The following is a 6,000-nucleotide window of genomic DNA, read 5'->3' as shown; positions in this document are numbered from 1 at the left end:
TACCTCGGCTACTGGGTCTTACTGCTTACATCAGTGTCAGTAATAATCAACTCCTATACAAGTGAAGAAAGAAAAGAAACAAATGAACCTTTCTCCCTTTTATTTATTAGCTAAATGACCCATGAAGAACATTTTTTATTAACCCTGCATAACAGATCTCACATTTTACACATTATGAAGGAGCTTTAGGAAACGTCAAAGGCAGCTTTTTGTATGTTAGGGGAATTTTGTCCCTCACAGAATTTACTCCTCTCCCTGGGCCAGGAATAGAAGATGAGGTCTTAGTAACTGGAAAGAGTGAGTGCAGAAGAGAGGGGACTTCTGTGTGTAAGGAGACTTAGGATTTTTTTTCATTGGTGGACACAGAGTTGGCTCTTCACTTGCCACCTGCAAGCTGTGATGAAATGGGTAGAAACTGTTGAAACAGAGTTACTCAGATGCTGTGAGTAGACATTTCTGCTAGCTGTGAGGGGACCTAACCCACAGCAAATAAGATTAAGGATGTGGAGAGATCAGTCTGGAATGTCAAGTTGATGGGACTGTGCAAAGGGCGTAAAGACTCAGGAAGAACAGTGGTTCAAAGAGAGAAATGCTGGTAAAGGTGACAGGCATTACCCTGAGCTCTCCCTGGGATGCTCAGAAATGCCTGGGGACCACACTGTGGAGTGTGATGGGGTCATGCTGCCATGTGAGTTAGGGTGTGTGTACCCAGCACTGTCCAGTACGAATATCACAATGTAATCTAAAATTCGTTAATAGCCATATAAAACTTTTTTAAAAGGTGAAATTAATTTAATAATATTTTATTTAACCTCAAAGATATCATTTCAATAGGTGGCACTAGCCTTGTGGTGTACTGGGAAAGTAACTGAAAAAAGTCCCGGTTTGTAGTGTTTACCGATTTCCATGGTGCAAATACTCTCACCGTGGCCGTTTTCAAGCTACAATAATGATACTGATAATGACAGCTAACATTACTGAGTGCTACTGTATGTCAGACACGTTCTTTCTCTCTCTCTCTCTACATAATTTATTTATGTAAATTTTATCTAGTATCTGTTATCTATAGTAGAGGACTGATTGAAGGCTGGGAGGTTAAATAACTTGACCAATGGAAAATAGTAAAAAACTTTGATTTGCACACGAATCTTCTGACTTTTGCCCAAAGTGTCAAGAATAAAAGCAAAGTGAGATCAAAAAGGGCAGGGAATCATGGAGCTAGGAAGTTAGAAGAAAACAAGGAAAAAGCTTTGAGGAATTAGAATACAACCGTAGCCTCCATCCAGTCTAATTCCATTCTTGAACTGAACACGGTCGCGGACTGGTGCTAGGGGAACTCTCATTCTCATTCACGTGGGAATGAAAGGGTGTGGACTCTGTTCCTCGTGGGGAGACAGGCACCTGCCTGCAGAGCTCTGACACAGGGCCGACTGTGATCTGTGCTAAAAGAAGAGCCTAATCCACCTTCCCCAGACTAAGCCTAGGGCAGAAGGAAGGCAGTGTGGTGCAGAACCCCACATTGGGGCAGAGGGACTTGGGGGACCTGGAGCCTGAGCAGTTCCTACCTAGCAGGGCATGCTTTGAGACTTCAGGGTCAGTGATGAGACAGGAAGTTGAGATCTAGGTTTCAAGTTTAACCAAGGTAAGTTGAAAAGTTTGAGCTGATATAGGAAGGAAAATGGTAGGAACTGCAGAAAGCACCAAGGATCACAGCAGAAAGTAGGAAGCAGGGGCCTGGAGGAATTCCCTAAGCCAATTTACATAAAGCTGTAGGGGTTTTTCTGGTGTGTGATTTTTGCAGAAAGGATATACCCCAAGGGCTTATCAGTACAGCTTGGGAGGCAGAAATGAGTAAACAAACCATATACAGTGGTATTGGGGGTGGGGACATAGGGAATACTACCTTCAAAAAAAGTAATCCTGCCAAAAGCTTTAAGAGGTGGTTAATGTAACATATGTCAGTGAAAGAATAAACACTGAAAAATGCTTACAGGTTTTAAAAAACAACACAATAATGTCTGTTGAGGACATAGTTTGTCTAGACAAATTGCTTGGTATATTGCATAGATTATTTCACTCTAGCTACAATATAGGAAGGGCATTCAGAAAAAAGTTCCTTAGAGAGACACTGAGAATAACAGGATAAAACTTTTGTTGTCTCAGAGTGGATATATCTGAGGGTATAAACAAGAGAGTTTAAGAAACAATGCTCTTTTGGTACAATTTTTATAATTTCTAGCTGTCTTGGTCTGCTTAGGCTGCCATAGCAAAATACCGTAGACTGGATGCTTAAACAGCAGAAGTTTATGTTTTCACAGTTTGGAGCGTGGAAGGCCATGAGCAAGGAGCTGGTGCGGTCAGGTTCTGGTGATAATTCTCTTCTTGGCTTGCAGATGGCTGCATTCTCACTGTATCTTCACTTGGCAGGTAGAGAGAAAGAGCAAACTCTCTGATGCCTCTTCTTATGAGAGCACTTATCCCATCTGAGCAGGGTCCTCCCCTCATGACCTAATTACCTCCCAGAGATTTCATCTCAAAATACCATCATATCGGGCGTTAGTGCTTCAGCATATGAATTTGGAATAGACACAAACATTCGGTTTGCATCAGCTACTGAGGGTTTGGCACAGTTAAAAGAACAGATAAACCCAGATGATCTTGGTTTAAATCCCAGTACTGTTGTGGTTACTCTGCTCTGAGATTCTGGTTCCTCATATTAAAGATGTGGTTAGTAATAACCATGCACAGTGTTCCCAGGAAGACAATTTCATGCCTGGTACAAAGAAGGCACCTGAGAACAAAAGATATACTCCCATTCACCAATAATTTGGAAAAAATAAAATACCTAATTGATAGGAAGAAATTTTCTCTTATTGAATTAGTGGCTGTGTGCATTTGGCATGTTAGTATCTGCTTAGATGTGTTGATTGTTTACTAAGTGTCCAGGCCAGACATAGAGCTTATATTTTTATTAAATATAATACTATTAAAAATCAATATTATCACACAGAAGTTGAGAACAGTCTCCAGAGTTAAATGACCTGGATTCAGATCCCAGCTTTGCCATGTACTAATTGTGTGATCTTGACCAAGTCATCTCGCTAAGCCTCAGTTTCTTTTAATTATGAAATAGGGAGGAAAATAGTACCTTCCTCATAGATTTATTGTTGGGCAGTGGAGAGGCACGTTGGGCCGGACAGTAAGCAAATGTGACAACTCAGAGAGTGAATATTGCATTGCCTCATTCGAGGTCAGTTATAGACATGGACATCTACACCAGGATTTCTCGACTTCAGCATTATTGACGTTTTAGGCCCATTATCCTTTGTTGTAGTGGGAGACTGTCCTGTGCCTTGTAGGATGTTTAGCAGCATCCCTGGCCTCTACCCATTAGATAGCAGTACCACCCACCCCACATCCAGACAGCCAGCACTATCCCCAGATATTGCCAGATGACTCCTTGGGGGCAGAACCACCCCCAGTTGAGAATCACTGGAATTATAAATAATTCCAGTTTATACCCAATTAAATGTATTTTGGAAGGAGGAGAGAATCTCTTATGTACTTAGTTTAGATTTGCTTTTGGAGTGATTATGATTTAAGAAAAAATCTTTTGGGAATGAATAAATGTTTTGCATGTGATGGTGGGTTCTTGAGTGTGTATATACTGTCATTAATTGTTCACTTTAAATAGATAGTTTATCATTTATCATTATATTCCAAAAAAGTTGATTTTTTAAAAAAAAGCCTATATTCTATTATTAATTGGAAGATCTACTTACAAATTTTTGTGTATCTTTGGCATTGTAAATACATATTTTAAATACAGAATTTAAAATGTAATTTTATAAGTGCCAAAAATCTGTTTATATATTTGCTTTCCATAATGGTGTAGTACTTCACAGGCTTATTTCCATAGAGAGAAAAAATTCTGTAGCTGTTTTTTGCAACCAAGTTTTAGAATCTATCATCGTGCCCTAAAATAACTTCCAGTGATCAATTCAAGATAAAGAAAAGTAGCAAACATGAAGAATGAAAGGGAAAATCAGCACCAGAAGAAAGGGAGTTGACAAGTGAGGGGCTAATGAGTCTGAAACCCAAAAGGAATGTCATTATATGAGTTCACATTTGCATTTGTACTAATGGTGTGCATCCGGTTTCAATGAAAAGTAGACATTTCAGGTTTGCTAATCTTTCACATCTAAAATCAAAATCCAGCTATCGGGAGACTTCTGTATTTAATAGTGCCATTTTCAGTTTTGTTTAGACTCTCGTTCTTTTTTGGTCCTGAAAATAGCATACCTCAGATCTACTGCAAGCAAATTCAATTCGATTTGACGGGTTTTTATAGAAAGACAGTTCTGGCACTGTAAGTGAGTCCAATACAGGACTCTTGACCTCAGGATCATGCAACATCTGGGGGAGACTGAAACAGATTTAAATAGTTGTTAAGACAAGACAGAGCATGAAAAACGCTGTCAACACAGGGACATAAACAACCACATCCTTCTGGGAGGCCCAGGTGAGGCTCTGTATTGTAGAAATGTAACAGTGAAACAGACTTCAAGTGGTCATTTGGGAAGAGACAATTCTGGTTCTTATGGAAGCTTTTAGAAGTATAGGTTCACAAGGCACTATTCCAAACCTACCAAATCAGTTCTAGAGTAAAGAGATTAAGTATCTGAATCTTTGAAAAGCTCTCCTGGTGATTCTGATGATCAGCTAGGCTTTCTGAACTACTGATCCAGCAAATCCCCTGCTCAATGCTAGCACTCCCGAGAACAGTATTCCTTCAGGTTTTGTTTAGCCTCTTCTGGAACACTGAAAGCTCAGTACTTTACAAGGCAGCTAGCCCTTCATGGAAAGTGTGTAGGGTATAGGATTTTGATCATCAGAGATGGATGGTAAGGATATTTGAGGCAAAGTGATTATCAGAAATAATCAGGAAATGGAGAAATTTGAAGAGGAAACTTGGGGTTCCATTACAGAGTGACTTGGAGGTCATGCTAAAGAATTTCAGCTTGATCCTCTGTAAGGTGGATACTCCTTGATAAGAACTGGGTCATCGTTGGGTTTAAAGATCCTGCCAGAACAGAATGGATTGAGGATCAAAGAGAATGGAAGTAGGGAGAACAGCTGATTGAGTTTAATTCCGGGGATCAAGTGAGGAGTAATAAGGACTTGGGTCAGAAGCAGTTGAAATGGCAAAGTGGAGGAGAAAATGAGCTGTATAGCAGGGATGGCCCTACAAGCCTGATTGACTGGTGCAAGGAAGAGTCAAAGCTGATTCTGGGGTTTGGAGATTCTGGGGTGCTGAAAACGTTACCCGGGATGGGAACAGTAGAGTCATGAGCAAGCTGAGAAGGCAAGTGGCAAATCAGGTGTCTGATATTTGAAATTCGTTTGTTTTTATCACCTCGCATCTTACTCTGTCACCTGTACCAGGGCAGAGCCTAGTTATGATTCCCTTTGTGTGCTCGGAGATTGGCACAGAGTTGGCCCTCAAAATGTTTGGTGAGTGAACAGCCACTGTGAGTATCTTCTCCTCTCTTTATCCTCTGCCTTAGATTGGGACCTTACAGTTTCTCTCTTAAATGATAAGCAAGCTTGAACATCGCCCCAGCTCATACTTCGTGTGAATTAGAACAAGGTACTCTCTCTGAGTTTATGAATTAGAAAAAGTTACCTTTATCTGGGTGGATGCAGCCCTTTGTTCAGGACTTGGGAAGCAGCGGACAGCTTTATGGGAAGATAAAGGCTCCCCTTCCAATAGGATGGACGCTCCCACTCTGGGATGAGGGCCTTGGAGAGCTGAGTGCAGAGGTAGAGTTTTAGACTCAGCTCAGCTGGCACAGAGCGCCTTGAAAGATTCTGCATTCTACTTACAACCATTCCATGTTTCCGCAGTGCCTTCAGGATAGAGTTCAAAGTTCCTAACTTGTAACCAAATTCTATTCACGACACGTCTCAGCCTCTTCTCCAGGCCACTCTCCTTCACCA

This window comes from Camelus bactrianus, chromosome 21 (assembly GCF_048773025.1).
Source record: "Camelus bactrianus isolate YW-2024 breed Bactrian camel chromosome 21, ASM4877302v1, whole genome shotgun sequence".
In the NCBI taxonomy this organism is placed as follows: Eukaryota; Metazoa; Chordata; class Mammalia; order Artiodactyla; family Camelidae; genus Camelus; species Camelus bactrianus.
Note: the sequence above shows the minus strand (reverse complement) of the source record.